The sequence below is a fragment of the Rattus norvegicus genome, chromosome 2, assembly GCF_021556685.1.
Source record: "Rattus norvegicus strain SHRSP/BbbUtx chromosome 2, alternate assembly SHRSP_T2T, whole genome shotgun sequence".
NCBI lineage: Eukaryota > Metazoa > Chordata > Mammalia > Rodentia > Muridae > Rattus > Rattus norvegicus.
This window is the reverse complement of record NC_141535.1, coordinates 104,356,461-104,374,061: the sequence shown is the minus strand read 5'-3', so window position 1 is coordinate 104,374,061 and position 17,601 is coordinate 104,356,461. Positions and strand designations below refer to the sequence as shown.

At 41.1% G+C, this 17,601-nt stretch overlaps 1 pseudogene; it reads right to left on the bottom strand.

Annotated features, from left to right (window-relative positions):
• Positions 1-6,969: 6,969 nt before the first annotated feature.
• LOC147996190 (mediator of RNA polymerase II transcription subunit 14 pseudogene) lies at positions 6,970-16,873 on the bottom strand (annotated as a pseudogene).
• Positions 16,874-17,601: the final 728 nt, after the last annotated feature.

Below are 17,601 nucleotides of genomic sequence, written 5' to 3'. Positions count from 1 at the left end.
AGTTACAGTGAAACACCTTTGTAATCTCCAGATTCATATAGTGAGATGAGAAGTGACAGAATCACGTGAAAACTCACTGGTCAGCTAGCCTAAAGGGCTCTGCAGCAGGAACAAGAGAGACCTTGAAAGAGCCAGAGTTGGGGTCAATCTAAGGCCAGTGGGAAAATTCCACCACAAACCTCTGAGCACTAAGACCCCTCTGTTCCAGGAAGGATAGAGCCAGCTTAGTCCCTGAAAGAAAACACAAGCCAATTGTTAGACAAAGCCACCTGTGACTCCCAACCAACTCTCTTTGGAAAGTCCTGAATGGTCCACTGACCATGAATCAATTTGAAGGTCTTTCTTCACTCTACCAATAGTACCTTGCCCAGTTACTGTTGATTGAATTCTGCGCTTATCAAATGTATATAATTCCCTGTTAGAATCTGCTCAGGGATGTCTCCCTCTTGAAGCAGGGCAGCCTCAATGTGATGGAACACTAAAACTCCTCTTGTTTTTGCATCGATCACCACCTCTCTGAGTCTCATTCAAGGGCTGGTAGAGATCCAACTCGAACCTCACACCCTGCCTCAGCAAGACAGAAGTTAAGGCTAGCTCCTTAAAGGTGTCTGCACTTTTGTGGAGGAATTGATCATTACCAATCACTCACCCTATATCCCTCTGTCCCTCTCCCTATTTCCTACCCCTTCTTCCTCTTTCTAAACAGGGAAATACATACATACATACATACATACATACATACATACATACATACATACATACATATATACATACTGTTTTAGAAAACAAGGTAGCGAGAACCACCTGAGGAGGAACAATTAAGTTGTCCTCTGGCCAACACACACACACACACACACACACACACACACACACACACACACACACAAATCACGTTTCAATCCAGACTTTCCCAGATCCGATCTGTGACTTTGAGCAATCCAGTCACTTTGAACCCCTTTTATTTCTACATCTGTAAGTGGAACAGTGTGAACATCTGGGTTCTTCGTGTTGCCTTGCCAGAACAGCACCTCTCCATTCTGTTAAGAGCTCCTTCCACTGGTGCTTTCTGTGGTGGCTGCCAAGGGACTTGGGAGAGAGTAGGTCTCAGTAAGCCTCTTTTTACGTAGAAGTTATACAACATATGTCAGCTAAAACACCAGCTACACATTTGTGGCTGGTAACCCATGTTTAAGGGCAGAACTTTTATTCCAGGTCTATACTCCCTAACAATAATTAAAGCAGACTTTATAAAAGTAAAGATCTGGGAGAAAGAGAATCCAGGTTCTAGTTTTCCAAGTCAGCTCTACCTACAGCTTCTGCCAGTTTGGCTCTCCCTCTTCTATTGGGGCGTCTGAGACTCATAGGAGCTCTGATGAAGAATAAAATTCCTCTTTTCTAGGGATACCATGGTATTAAAGGTTATACTGACTGTAAAGCACCAGAATGAGGTCTTGACACAGTAACTTTTAATAAATAATACATATAATCATTTATGAGTTCCTCAAAATTTCCAAAACCTTCAAAACTAAAGACTAAATCAACGCACACCTTGTAAACATCACACACACACACCTTCTGATAAATGAGTCCTTTGGTCAATGAGCTGAATATGAATATCAGTAGTTTGTCTGAGACTAGCAAGACGATAGTAAAATTATCAGACACCCTCAAGACCTTGAGTTATACTATGGTTTCTCATACTAACTCTTCCTGCCATCGTGCTTGGCCCCATCTCTGTCCAACACTACTCTCTATATCTATTGATGAAGCCAACTGTTTCCTTTTCTTCATGTCCTTTTGCCACTTCCTCTTGTTACACCTTGTGTGTGTGTGCATGCATATGTGTGTGTGTTAGCAGTATTCTCACTGAAGTCACTATGGCTGATACAAAAGTTATCTTGCTGACTTTTTGAATGTCAATAGAGCAACTTCTGTTAATTTTAAGAAATGCACATAGAGCTGGGAGAATGGCTCAGTCAGCAATGTACTTGCCATGAAACATGAGGACTTGAATCTGAATCTCCAGCACCCATGTGGAAAGCTGAGTACAGAAGCATACACCTGTGATCCCAACCTGTAGGGGATGGGTGCAGGCAGGGGGCACAGACAGAAGGATCCCTAAGGCTAACTGAACTGATGAGTTCCAGGTTAAAGAGAGAAAATTGGTCTCAAAAAACAAGGCGGATAGTGACTATAGAAACTACGGGACATTGATCTCTGACCTATACACACATACGAACACATACAGACTACAGAAACACACACACACCAAGTGTCATAGTGAATGCTTGTAATCTCACCTCTGGGGAAACAGAGAAAGAGGGGTCACTTAGGCCCTGCTGGACAAGAAGCTTAGTCTACTTAGTAAGTCCCAGGTCAGTGAGACCATCTCATAAAAACAGACTGCTTAGTCAGCTCCTAAGAAAAACACTTGAGGTCTTCCTTTGGCCTCCACACACATGTGCACACACATTCATGAGCATGTACTGTGGAGAGATTTTTGATTTACCTCTAGGAATTTGATAGGAATTTGACATTGGGCTAGCACAACCAAGTAGGCTCAAGGTAATTACAGCCCAGGACTGTATTGCATCTTGTATCTTGGTTATCCTGATAAGCCCCTAGATACAGTGACCACAGGATTTTGTGTATTGCCTTGTTTGATTACTTTGATTATTGCCTTTTTTATTCCTTGACTACTTTGTTCATGCTTTGTTTATTCCTTAACTACTTTGTTTCATCCTTAGGACTTACCATATTTTTTATGTATATAGAATGATATAAAAGTAGACTAGAAAAAATACTCTTTAGCCCCAGCATTGGCTGGAGTCATGTTATAGTATTTTCTAATTGTCGTTTTCTCTTCAACCCTTACTCCATCCCTAGAAACCCCATTGACTGACTGAGCTGGATTGGTCAATATACAAATATAAACAGACATGTGTGTATGCACACACATGGTGGGTACACCTGAACATACCCATGGGAGGAAGCACATGGTGAATGATGATGCCTATCAGAATTATAGGAACTTGTAAATGCAAAGTTTCTATGGCAATGGAGACTTTGTGGATGTAACAAATAAGGACCTGAGATGGGCATATTATAGTCTATATTATTCAAGTACCCCCAATATAATCAAGTGGATCTTTAAATGTAGACGATGGAGGAAGAAGACAGTATAGTCAAAGTATGTGACAAAAAAACAAAGCCAGACAGAAGGTACACTCCAGACTCTGAGGTTGGAGGAAAGGTGTCAGGAACCAATCTGTAGAAGCTGTAAAGACAAAAACAGATTCTGTCCTGGAGCCAAAGATCTCTCCAACACTTTGATTTGAGTAAGATAAGTTAGGACTGAACAACAGAACTAAAATAATAAGCCTCTGTTGTTTTAAGTCACAGGCTAACAAACTACAATTAATTTTCTTTTTCTGGCCAAATATCAATGCTCTGAAATAGCAGTCAGTGAGCTTTTCAGATATTGAGCAAGCACTTCATTTCAGTGTGAAAACCAATGATGAAATGCTTAACTCTCCACAGCTCATCAGACCCTTAAGCACAGGGTATCACCCAACCCTCCTATAATCCTAGCTTTTGAGAGTCTAGGCTTGGAGGATCATGAGTTCAAGTCCAAGTTCATGTCTCACGTAACACCATGCCAGCACAAAAGCTATTTTGTGAACTACTCACTACTTCCTCTCAAAGAGGAATCTTACATGACCAGTGTTTTTAAGCATTTAAGAGGATGCGTCCCCTAAAACAGCACTTATAGACAACAGCAGATGGTGTACAAAACCCATCTTAGGCTCTCCTACAAAGACATCAGATTAATCTAATAGCAAACATGTTACAGAAGCATGGTTGTTATACATGCTGCTAAACTAATAATAAACTAATAAACTAATAATATTCCAGTCCAACATCTTGATAATTCTCAAAATTATTTCCTCTTAAGGTTATTCATAAAAATTAACAGTTGGTGATTATTTTTAAAAAGAGAGGAAATATATCATATAAACAGCAATGACAGCATTATAACAGTGGTCTACTAAAGGATCCGGAGTGTGACCTTCACTGGACTAGGTTCTGATTGTAGCTAATACTCACTCTTCAAGTCTCAGGAATCCACAATGTACCAATGCCTTCTTTCCTCTAAGAGTCCTGATAGGATGCTCGGGACACCTTGAATCCTTAGAAATGTATTCCTAAACATTGTCTTTTTATTTCCCTTCTTTTGATATACTAGTTAACTTACCACAGTAAAAACTAAGTTTTTAAAATTTACCTTATTGTATTAAATACCATCAAATACTGGTAAGGAAACAATGTTAAGTTAGCCTTGCTTCTGCCCATCCTTTTTGTTTGTTTGCTTGCTTGCTTATTTGTTTTGAGATAAGTTTTCTCTGTGTAATCTGGCAGTGCTAAAACTCACTTTGTATACCAGACTGACATGAACTCACAGAGATCCATTCAGCTCTGCCTCCTGAGTGCTGGGATTAAAGATGTGTGCCACCAGCATGCCCAGCAAGTCTGTCCATCTTAATCCAAATATTTTTCCCCTGTTTCTTTGTTTGTAATCTTGTGAGGAAAAAGACAACAACCTAGTTCATTTATATTCATTTTCTAATATCTTTCTCTAGTGAATGATCTTATTTTTAGTAGCCCACCAAAAGCTGTAGAATAAAACTCCAGATTCTGAGCCTGTACTTTCAGACACATAGATGCTCCCTGCTTTCTCCTCTGTATAATTCCACTAGTTTTGTTTATACTCAGTCCTTCAGGAGTAGCTTCTATCTTTGGACATGGTGAAGTACATTCATCAGAGGCAGAAGGATTGCTATGAGTTCAAGGCTGGTCTGTATGATGAAAATGGCTTCCATTCTCCCTCCATGCTTCCTCTTTCCAGTCCTTTCCTTACCTAAGTTCCTTCCTTGTGAGTACTGCCCAACTGTGACTTGGGCATTAACTTCCTTCCTGAATCATCTTCTAAATCTTGTAGACTGCACGTTCACTATTTCTTTCTTGGTCACTTGCTCATTTCTCTTGTGCTTGCTTCCTCTCTGCTCTTCTCCAGCATCAATTCCAGACTGGCTTCTAACTCAAGAGGAGCGTAGGCTGGATTTGAACTCATTATCCTACAACCCTAGGCTATCAAAAGCTAGGATTATAGGCCGGTTGGATGATACCCTGTGCTTAAGGCCTGTTTTTCTTAACACCATCTTGGTGCTTTTTTTTTATTGATTCACCAGTTAACTTACCAAATGAGGTTGTCTTTTCTCTCCAACTATGCAAGAAAAAGGGAGCCATACTTCTAGCTCCTTGGCTTAATGACTTGCATACTACATAGACAATCTGATTAACACAGAATTGGAAGATATTTGGTATAATGCCTATGCTATAAATTAAACATGCCAGCGTTGTCATCTGTCACAACCCATGTGATTAGTACTTTGAAGAGAACTGAAAACAGAAGGAGAAAAAGGTTATGCTAAAGGAAGAATGAAAGTTTAGTCACTTACTCTGAACAGTGGTAGAGTTGGGTGAAAAGCAGGAAATGAGGGCCGAAAAGAGACAAGGAAGACAAAGAAGGCCTCAACTCTGACTGCAAAGGGAGACTCAAGCGAAGTTGAGAACACACATGATACAGTTGCAGTATGATACTTAAAAAAATAACTAGAATCCCATGGTTATCATTGTAGAAGCTCAATCATCTTAAAATATAATCAGACAAACATCTAAAATTTCATCAAGGATCATAATACATCGTCTAGATAACTCAGCATGATATTATCATTAAAAACACACACAAAACAAAAAAAAATCTGCTCCAAATAACATCAAGACATTTTGGTTAGACCATATTCAACAAAGTTTAAAAAGTCTCTGACTGGCTGCAAGAGACAGTACGGTACTCTAAAAAGAACTCCTATTGACACATGCCAGTGTCAGAAACCCCACTGGACACTGGACAAGCCCTGCACTGTGGACTTTTCAAATGACTGGATTAGGTTGTTTCCTGGCAACAGATTAAATTGAGATTGTTTAGAACAACACCACTTGGGGAGGGTAAAAAGTTAGATAAGATGAAGAAATGTCACCGAAAGTTCCTGCAAACTTGAGCACTCACGTTCTTTGCTTCCTAGTTAATGCTGTGTGCAGAAGTATACCTTAAAGATGGCGTTTTACTAATAAAATGGTTCCCATTTTCTCACACAGGAGAATTATATCATTTGGGGTCCTTGATCATTATAAATCACTGTCTCTTTTCAAAGACAAAGCTCTTCCATTTAATCCAAATCCAAGATTGAGGAATAGTGAGGTGCTAAGTGTTATCACCAGTCGTGTTAGGAACGTCTGAAGAAACTAACCTTAAAACAAAATGTTCTTGGTCAAATTTCAGACATATATAGTTAAACAACTGACTGGCCCCACTACATTAAAGATTAAAGGAAGCCATAATAACTCTAGAGAGCTTATACACACACAAGTGAGTCTCTCTTTTACATCCTAGTTTTATTAAATATTGCTTTTCTGGAATATGTTTAACAACTCCCAAAAACATTTCTGAGTAAGGATTAAAAGAGGTCATATTAAAATACAGCTTCAATATAAAGTTTGTCACAGTTTTACATATTTAAAACTGACAGACCTACCTTAAAATAAAATAAAACAAAAATCAAAAAGGATCATTACACCCAAAACATAAGAAACAATTAAATAAACATGTTTGGCATTTTCATTTTTATAGGATAAAACAGACTATTAAATCTATTACTGGCACATGGACACTGATCTGTTACCTAGTTTGAAATGTGTCACATTTAAACACACTATACAAGATCAACATACAAAAAAAATTGATGGCCTTTTTGACGAATGCACCCTGAAAATGTTGCCAGTTTAGAATATTTAGCCCTTAGGGGTTAAAAAATAAAGTCATTTTCCATTTTAAAACTGATGGCTGAATTCAGCCTTTTTGTGTGTGTATGTATTGTTTCATTTGTCAGCCTTCCTCGTTTAAAAACAATAGTATCTATGGATGCCCACCAGGGGGCAGTGTAAGATTAGCCATTAAATCACGAACAGCTGCAAATATGCGTTCACCTTGTCCTGGAGGGTTCCTCTCTGCAAACCTCTTCGGAATGTTGCTGTCCATCACTGGCGCGGCAACAGAAGAGATCTGCTGTCTAGGAAGTCTGCCTGCTGAGTGGTACCTGAAGCCATATCATAAATAACTAGACTATTATACTAACAGGTTCTTGTGAGAGGGATTGATGTTTTCTGAGTTAGGTGAAGAAAAACTAGCATTTTGGATTTCAGGACCACAGCTGGTGTCCCAAGAGGTGCAATTGGTGGCAAACTGGGAGGGATGGTGAGGCAAAACTGAACATTCCATTCCAGCTGTGTTGCTTGGTCTGGGAACAGCTCTAACTTCATTATATGCACACAGTCCCGGAGAATGTGTGTCGGTGCTCCCAACAGCTTGGTGAAGGCTATAAGTGTGTTGGCTTTAAATGGTGGTCCTGCAACTCTTGTTTCGAAGAATTTCTCCAAACCTTGAAACTCATCATGTTTCCATTGTCCTGCACTTTCAGGCGTCACTTTTAGCTGAAGGGTCTGGTTGGTTTTGGGACTAAGGGCTACTCTGCATTTCAGGGCATCTGTCTCGAACAAGATTACACCAGGCTCATTGGAAATGATCAGCTGCAACGTTTCCTGTTGGATAATTCTTTGACGGTGTGGTCTCATGATGACAGATCCAAGGAATCTCTCAAGTGGGGAACAAAGGCACAAGGCCTGGCATTGGAGAGGGTAGAAGTAGAATGTTCAAGGCACTGTGAGTGAAAATGGTGGGTATGGATGCTGCCCAGGAGCACTGAGGTAGTTTTCGAGGCGGAGGCATGTCTGGGAACTTGTGCCAGCTCGAGGGGAATGAGAAACATCTGGACCAGGAGAATGTAGAGATGGGTTAGCTGGTGACATTCCAGGCAAAAGGGGTTGCTGGTAAGGGTCCCAAGACTTGAGGAGACCCAGGCCAGTTTCCTGCTTGTCCACGTGGTGATACCATAGTGTATGGAGATCTAGCGTTAACAGTTCCATGTGGACTAGCAAAACTGGCCCCTGGCCCTATTGAGATTCCATGCAAGGATGAGAGAGAGTTGGAACAAATGATACTGGTGATGGGGCTCTCAGAGCCCCGCTGAGGGAGCTTGGAGCATGCAGATTTCCTGGATACTGTGTGCGTATCAGAGGGGAACTGATTAACTGTGCTATGATAGGATGTAGGAGGCGAAGTAAGAGGGTAAGCACCTGATGTCCCTGGTTGCTTTGGAAATGACTGTTGCTGAGGTGGCTGGAGCCGTGATACTAAAGAGTCCATCGTATCACCTCCTATAGGAGAAGGAGGGTTATCATCCTCATTTACAGATCTTCTCCGAGCACCATGATTGCTTTCAACAAGCATGTTCAGGAAAGTCTTTAATCCTGGTGCAGGATAGAGGCCTTCAACTAACTGGCTGTTATCAAAAAGACTGTAGGCACTGTCCTGTATTGCCACGATGCCTTGACTACAGCAGTATATGTCAATGCAGTACATGTTCCTGAAGGCCAGTCTGGCGTGGGTGGATGATTGTGGTAATATGGAGAAACACTGGTAGGTGGTGTTAGTTCTCTGAGTCAAGCCCAGCATTGGAACAGTAGGGAGTTTGATGGCATTTAATGGTGTTTGAGTATCAAACAAAACCTGTAAAAACTGAACAACATTTGGTGTTTATTGAGCATTTCTTGAAGTTAATGGAGAATGGTATTGTGACAGTTACGGCAACCTAAGTTTTGGCTAACTGTTTCCAAAGAAATGTGAAATTTTTGATGAATGGAATTCCACTGGACACTAATTGAATTTCCTTTGGTGGTTCCATAACAAAAGGATAAGTGTTCGATAATTATAAACATGAACTTCTGAGAAAATATTCAGATGAGAAGGTATGTCTGGTAGAGAACGTGCAAATTCCAACACGCACTCATATAATCAAGCAATGCTACTCCAGTCATTAAGAAACATTTCAACTACTTTTCTACCAACAGGTTCAGACAACAGATTTTCATATGTCAGGTAAACATGTCGGGATGGTCCTTACTCCCTGGTAGAAGTGCCATTATATGTGTTCGAGGTTCTTCCTCACTTTCTCGTCTATTAGTTTGAGTGTATCTAGTTTTATCTGGTGGTCTTTGATCCACTTGGACTTGATTTTGTACAAGTCAATAAGAATGGATTAATTTGCACTTTCTATATGCTGACCACCAGTTGAAATAGCACCATTTGTTGAAAATGCCGTCTTTTTTCCATTGGATGGTTTTAGCTCCTTTGTAAAAGATCAAGTGACTATAGATATGTGGGTTCATTTCTAGATCTTCAATTCTATTTCATTGATCTACCTGCTTGTCTCTGTACCAATACCATACAGTTTTTAATCACTCTTGCTCTGTAATAGAGCTGGAGGTTAGGGATGCTGATTCCCCCAGAAGTCCTTTATTGTTGAGGACAGTTTTTGCTATCCTGGGTTTTTTGTTATTCCAAATGAATTTGCAAATTGTTCTAACTCCATGAAGAATTGGATTCTTGCATTGAATCTGTAGATCGCTTTCAGCAAAATGGCCATTTTTACTATATTAATCCTGCCAATGGGACATCTTTCAATCTTCTAAGATCTTCTTCAATTTCTTTCTTCACAGACTTGAAGTTCTTGTCATACTGACCTTTCATTTGCTTTGTTAGTCACACTGAGGTATTTTATGTTATTTGGGACTATTGTGAAGGGTGTCATTTCCCTAATTTCTTTCTCAGCCTTTTTATCCTTTGAGTAGAGGAAGGCTATTGATTTATTTGAGTTAATTGTATACCCAGCCACTTTGCTGAAGTTGTTTATCAGGCTTAGTAGTTCTCTGGTGGAATTTTTGGGATCACTTAAGTATATTATTATATTATCTGCAAATAGTGATATTTTGACTTCTTACTTTCCAATATGTTTCCCTTTGACCTCCTTTTGTTGTCTAATTGCTCTGCCTGGGACTATATTGAATAGTTAGAGAAAGAGTGGGCAGCCCACTTTTGTAATCCCAGCACAGGGGAGATAGAGACAGACAGATCTCTGGGCCCAGTGACCTCTCAGAACAGCCTACATAGCAGTCTCCAGGGTAGTAAGAGACCCTGTCTCGAAAACAAGGTGGGAGACCATTAAGATAGCTCAGGAGGCTAAGCACTTCTCTGCAACTATGACAACTGAACTCCATTCCCAAGTAAAGAGGGAAGGAGAGGAATTCACAAAGGTGTGCTCTGACCACATGTATGCCTTGAGAGGCCACATGGACATACATAATAATAACAATAATTCAATTAAAATTTTGTTTCAAAAGAGGTAAATCTGGGGGAATGGCTCAGTCAATATAGTGTTTAAGGCACAAATATGAGAACCTGAATTTGATACCCTAAAACTTGCATTTAAAAGCTGAGCGTGATGGCATGAGAGTGTAAACCCAGCATGGAGAGATAGACACACAGTTCCGAAGGTTTGCCAGCTCATACATCTAGTTGAATCAGCTGGCTGTGCATTGAGCAACAGGTCCTGTCTCCAAAATAAAATAGAGGGGCAGTAGAGATGGCTCAGCAACTTAAACAGTATATAGATTTCTTACATAGGACCAGAATTTGGTTCCCAGCACCAACATGAGGTAGCTCACAACAACAGCTTGTAAGTCCAGCTACAAGGCTGTGAACCCTCTTTTGAAATGTTCAGGTACCCACATCGACCCCTACATTCACACATACACAGTAACTTTTTTGTAATAAATCCAATGCCAATTTCTGTCATACACATGCATATACACACATGTATACTTAAACACAGAAAAAGCAGAATTGTATGTATATACCATGCACACATACAAAGGCCTTACTTCTCCTGTCCTGGTGGCTATGTTTATGGACTAGAGGGATAACACTAAGAGTCACAAATGAACAAACAAAAGCCTCTCAAATTCTGGAAGCACTTACCCACTGCCAACAATCCAATTACAAAAAAACATATAAAGAAAAGAATGAGTACCTTTTTCTGCTAGAGGTCTATAACAAATTTTCTCACCAATGCAGTCACCTCAAACCTACAAAGTTCGTTTAAACAAATCTGCTCCATTGATCTTTATTGTGTAGTCTACAGACCAGGTCAGCACTTCTAGAGGATTTAATACTTTTCTGCTTAAATGTCAACATGAGCAAACCTATGACTTAAACACATGAGAGTCCTCCATCCTCAATCTATACGGGAAACACTTTTTTTTTTTATTAACTTGAGTATTTCTTATATACATTTCAAGTGTTATTCCCTTTCCCGGTTTCCGGACAAACATCCCCCTCCCCCCTCCCCTTCCTTATGGGTGTTCCCCTCCCAACCCTCCCCCCATTGCCGCCCTCCCCCCATAGTCTAGTTCACTGGGGGTTCAGTCTTAGCAGGACCCAGTGCTTCCCCTTCCACTGGTGCTCTTACTAGGATATTCATTGCTACCTATGGGGTCAGAGTCCAGGGTCAGTCCATGTATAGTCTTTAGGTAGTGGCTTAGTCCCTGGAAGCTCTGGTTGCTTGACATTGTTGTACTTTTGGGGTCTCGAGCCCCTTCAAGCTCTTCCAGTTCTTTCTCTGATTCCTTCAACGGGGGACCTATTCTCAGTTCAGTGGTTTGCTGCTGGCATTCGCATCTGTATTTGCTGTATTCTGGCTGTGTCTCTCAGGAGCGATCTACATCCAGCTCCTGTCGGTCTGCACTTCTTTGCTTCATCCATCTTGTCTAATTGGGTGGCTGTATATGTATGGGCCACATGTGGGGCAGGCTCTGAATGGGTGTTCCTTCAGTGTCTGTTTTAATCTTTGCCTCTCCCTTCCCTGCCAAGGGTATTCTTTTTCCTCATTTAAAGAAGGAGTGAAGCATTCACATTTTGATCATCCGTCTTGAGTTTCGTTTGTTCTAGGGATCTAGGGTAATTCAAGCATTTGGGCTAATAGCCACTTATCAATGAGTGCATACCATGTATGTCTTTCTGTGATTGGGTTAGCTCACTCAGGATGATATTTTCCAGTTCCAACCATTTGCCTACGAATTTCATAAACTCGTTGTTTTTGATAGCTGAGTAATATTCCATTGTGTAGATGTACCACATTTTCTGTATCCATTCCTCTGTTGAAGGGCATCTGGGTTCTTTCCATTTTCTGGCTATTATAAATAAGGCTGCGATGAACATAGTGGAGCACGTGTCTCTTTTATATGTTGAGGCATCTTTTGGGTATATGCCCAAGAGAGGTATAGCTGGATCCTCAGGCAGTTCAATGTCCAATTTTCTGAGGAACCTCCAGACTGATTTCCAGAATGGTTTTACCAGTCTGCAATCCCACCAACAATGGAGGAGTGTTCCTCTTTCTCCACATCCTCGCCAGCATCTGCTGTCACCTGAGATTTTGATCTTAGCCATTCTCACTGGTGTGAGGTGAAATCTCAGGGTTGTTTTGATTTGCATTTCCCTTATGACTAAAGATGTTGAACATTTCTTTAGGTGTTTCTCAGCCATTCGGCATTCCTCAGCTGTGAATTCTTTGTTTAGCTCTGAACCCCATTTTTTAATAGGGTTATTTGTCTCCCTGCGGTCTAACTTCTTGAGTTCTTTGTATATTTTGGATATAAGGCCTCTATCTGTTGTAGGATTGGTAAAGATCTTTTCCCAATCTGTTGGTTGCCGTTTTGTCCTAACCACAGTGTCCTTTGCCTTACAGAAGCTTTGCAGTTTTATGAGATCCCATTTGTCGATTCTTGATCTTAGAGCATAAGCCATTGGTGTTTTGTTCAAGAAATTTTTTCCAGTGCCCATGTGTTCCAGATGCTTCCCTAGTTTTTCTTCTATTAGTTTGAGTGTGTCTGGTTTGATGTGGAGGTCCTTGATCCACTTGGACTTAAGCTGTGTACAGGGTGATAAGAATGGATCGATCTGCATTCTTCTACATGTTGCCCTCCAGTTGAACCAGCACCATTTGCTGAAAATGCTATCTTTTTTCCATTGGATGGTTTTGGCTCCTTTGTCAAAAATCAAGTGACCATAGGTGTGTGGGTTCATGGGAAACACTTTAAATACAAAAGTGTAACATAAACCCATACACAACTATGTGCAATTTTCTCCCAAACAGTGCACCTGGAATAGAGTTAGCAACAATAGCACTGCTTATTATGTTACTTGGATGTTTTTTTGTTTGTTTTGTTTTTTTCGGGGGTGGGGTTATAGTAGATAGGCAGTATAGTCACTAGCAAACTGAGCCCCAATTCTTTGAAACACTCCCATTTGGCACACCCAAAGTCTGGATTGCTGTATCCCTCTGTTCCCGAGTGCCAAATCTGGACAACTAGCCAAGACACAGGGGTGTCCCCACCTTCTACCTTGTGGCCCTCGGATGGGGGGGGCGCACACTTTGCAGGCAAGGAGGAACCGGCCCCAGAGTCTGAATGACAGCGCTACGGGGTAAGAGTGGCGAGCGGTGTGGGAGGGACAGTACCGTGGGTGCGGCTCTCCTGAGTGAAAAGCGCTGACCTAGTCTGAAGCCAGACTCCGGAATCAGTCCACGGTGGCCGCAGGCTCCCCCGCCCCGCCCCGCCCCAGCCGTCCAGATGCATTACCTGAGCCTGAGTCTGACTTGACCGAAGCCCGGCCCAAGTGACCCTAAGAGGGCAGCGCAAGCACGCGTAGTGTGTTCAGGTCTTGGGTGTGCTTAAGCTCTGTTCCCCAGAGAGGCTCTGTGGTGGGCTGTAGGAGTCTCTGCTCCACGCCCTCCTTAAAGGGAGACTCGGTCTGGCCTCTAGGGACAGACTGTCACCAGGAGAGGGAGCACAATCTAATAAATAGAGGTCCTCAGATGGGAGAGGAAAGTCCCTTTCATTCAGTTTACCAGACCTTCTAGAAACTGACCCCAAAGCCAGGTGTCAGGGATCACACCTATCCTTGGAACCTATGCTAGGCTGAAGCCTGAGGCAGAAGTATCACATTGAGTTCAAACTATCCTGGGATGCAAAGACAGACCTGTCTCAGATTCGACAAATGAATGGACAGTCAGACGGACGGACAGACGGATGGATACAGAGTGCGGTGGGGGTGGTGTAGGGGTGGCAGTGGGAGTAGATATGGAATTTGTTTCGCTGGACTTGGTGGTATCTGCTAATCCATTTTCTTTTGAAAGGCGAACACAGAATTGTCAGGTTGGGTGGGTAGTTGTCGGGTGAAGGGGAAGCATTGCTTTTACAAATAAACGTGGATACCGAAAAGCACTATTTTCCAAATTATTACTTTTAGTAGTTCATCTTTATATCAAAAATAATAGGGTGAGTTGCATTATTAAATCACTCACTTATTCAAGATAACTTCAAAAAGCAAATCGAAGTCTTGTGGGTGGGTGTTGTAGAAGCAATAAAGCTTATCTAATTGACCTATGTATGGCATTGACTTTTTATGATGCACTTAGTGACTATACTACAGAATAATGTAAATGTAGTTTTGCACACACTTAGAAATCAAAAAGTTGGTGTGACTCACTTTAGTACTGTTTGCAGTATTATTTTCTGGAGCCATAAGCACTGAATCCCTAAAGAAGGCCTGTACCTTAAATTCTTTCATTGACTCTGGGACATTGGGGGAGTCTATCTTTCATCGTCCACATTTCCATGAATATCTTTATGCAAAATTCTTTTTTTTGTTTTGTCAGTAGCTTAAAATTATTATTTTAGGATTAAAAGCTGTATTTGAAATTAGTAACTCGGAGGTTTTGAAATCTCTTAAGATGGCCAAATTGCTTTCCATGAAGGTCAGGTAAGATTTTATTCCCCCAGTAAGTATTCAGGAGTGCCCATCACACATGCCTACCAGCATCTATCTTTAAGAACCTTGTCAATGTGACAGATGAAAGGGACTCTTGTTTTAATGTGCATTGAATTAAGAGTGAGGTTAAAAATGTTTGCAAATATAGGAACCTTTTATAGTTTTCCTGGGAATGAAATTCCACTACCTATGTTTGGATGTGTGGTTAGCAAAGAGAACTAAGAGAACTGTGACAGACTTGAAAAAAGATAAGAAAACAATTTATAAATAAAGAGTATGGCCATATCAAAGCACAGTCCGATTGTTTGTTTTGTTGTGTTGTGTTTTGTTTGAGACAAGTTCTCTCTGTGTAACCCTAGCTGTCCTGGAACTCACTGTGTAAACCAGGTTGGCCTGAGACTCACTATGTAAGCCAGGCTGGCCTTGCATTCACAGAGATCTGTCTGCCTCCTAGGTGCTGGGATTAAAGGCATGCAACACAACACCTGGCCAACATAGTCAAATTGTGCCTTGGTGTGCCCAGTTAACAAAGGTGGGTGGGAGGATGAACCATCGAATAGCATGGGATGAAATAGGTCATGCTGTTGCCCTGTTCTACTGTGGTCAACACAGTGTTGTTTTGAGGGTGACTTAGTTTCAGATGGATGTCATTTCCTGTAGTAAATCAATATGGCAGACTTGAATTTCTCTTTATTTGGTAGTTTTATTGCATTTAATTAACAAATTTGTTTTAGTTTCACAGATGTATAAGATTCTAAAACTGAGTCCGTTCCTTAGTTTTCTGTTTGTTTATATGTGCATATATACATATGTGAATGATATCATAGATATCATAGCCAATTCAAGTTACTTGTGAAAAGCTTTTCCCGCTATGAGAGATCTGAACAACATCCAAGTTTATTATAGGAAACTCATTCCATTTATACATCTCTAAACATAGAAACGTTTAGAGCAATTTGTCATTTAAAAACAAAGGTGAATCAGTGTCCACTTTTATATTGAAATTTTTCCATACATAACATTATCATAATTTTTTCTGGCCTTTGGAAATAGTACCAGAAAGAGCTGTTTAGAATTCAGAGTGTGTTTTGAGTTACACCATATTCTTGAACAGAGTCAGCCTAGCTCAGCAAGATAGAGAAGAATGTCTGCATTTAGCTAACTTGTCTCCTCAGGACAGAAGTTTTAAGCAGACAGTGACTAAGTAGAAATCTGTGATGAGTAGAGCTTGGCATGAGCTGTGGGAATCAGCAGGGCTGGCCACCCTAATGCCAGCAATCGGGAAGGCAGCACAGGAAAGATGGAGAGAGTGGTCCATACCCCACTATCTCCTACGGAGTGTGAGCCACTTCATTCCTGAAGGCAGGGGATGCCTGAATATCAGAGGCAGCACCAGAGAAAGAGGGCCACGAAATTATTCCATATGCTACTAAGTTGGCAGCTATGCATCACTATGCATTTGCCAAATCCACAGGGCACAAGTGTATGCTATTTACTTGGATGATATTAATGTGTCAGTGCTGATCCAGCCATTGTAACTAATGTGCCACTCTTGCAAAGGATTCAGACACCAGAAAGGCTGGGTATATAAGACAGAGCCAGGAAACACATGACCAATCTTTAAACCCATCTCTCTATCTCACTGTAAACCTAAACCTGTTTCTTTTTAAAAAAAATTGTTTCAATAAAAAAGAATAAATTAAAATGGAATACACAGGTTCCTAGTTGATTCAAGCATCCAAATAGGTTCAACACAACAAAACTGGTTGTAGTCATTCCCAAGCCAATCCTCGTGCCATTTGTTCTCTCTGCCTGGCATATTCTTGCTCCATAGTAACCACATGGCTCACCTTTGTTCAGGTGGCTTTGCAATTGTCGGGGAAGTACAAACAAGAAATATGGGGACAGTTACTCTCTTCCATCCAGGTTTCGGCGACTCAGATTATCCCATCCGGTGCTGGCCTCAGAACACATGGCTTCAGAATACTCCAAGGGAGAAGAGGAGAAGAAAGCCCACTAGCTGTGAATAGCTTTGGACTGTAAATGAAATGTGCCCACTCTGCTTAGTCTGTTGGCCAACACCAACCATCCGGTGCCCCTTCACTGCAGAGGAGACCAGGAAACAAAACAGAATCGAGCTGAGATTTATTTGACTGTCATTGACGGTGACAATACCAGCATCTAGGATAGCCTGGTACATGGTAGAAATTCCAGATAATTTTATGAAGCCAATGAACAACTGTACATTGGCAGTCTGTATTAGTGAGAAGACAGGGGATATCACTGACCTAAGAGTGTCCTGAAGTAGGATTACAATAATGAAGAATCTTCCTTAGAATGTACCTACAACCATGTGGCTTTCTAGGCCTGACCCAGCTCTGAGTAAAGACACAAAGGTATTTACTTTTCATGATTAAGGTTTTTGCTTACTCTTGTTCCCAACTAGCTCAGATAATCTAATTAGCCCATTTATTCTGATCTAAATTCTACCAGGAGGTTTCCTAGATACCTCTCCTTCAGTCTCAGCCTACCTCCTCTGTGACTGGCTGGTGAATTCTCCTCTCCTGACACTTTCCCAGAGTTCCTATATCAGCTGGAAGTCCCACCTATTCTCTCTTCTTTTGCTATAGGCCATCAGCTTTTTATTAAACCAATAAGGACATAGAGAGGGATATGTAGATATGATGTAGAAATATAAGTTA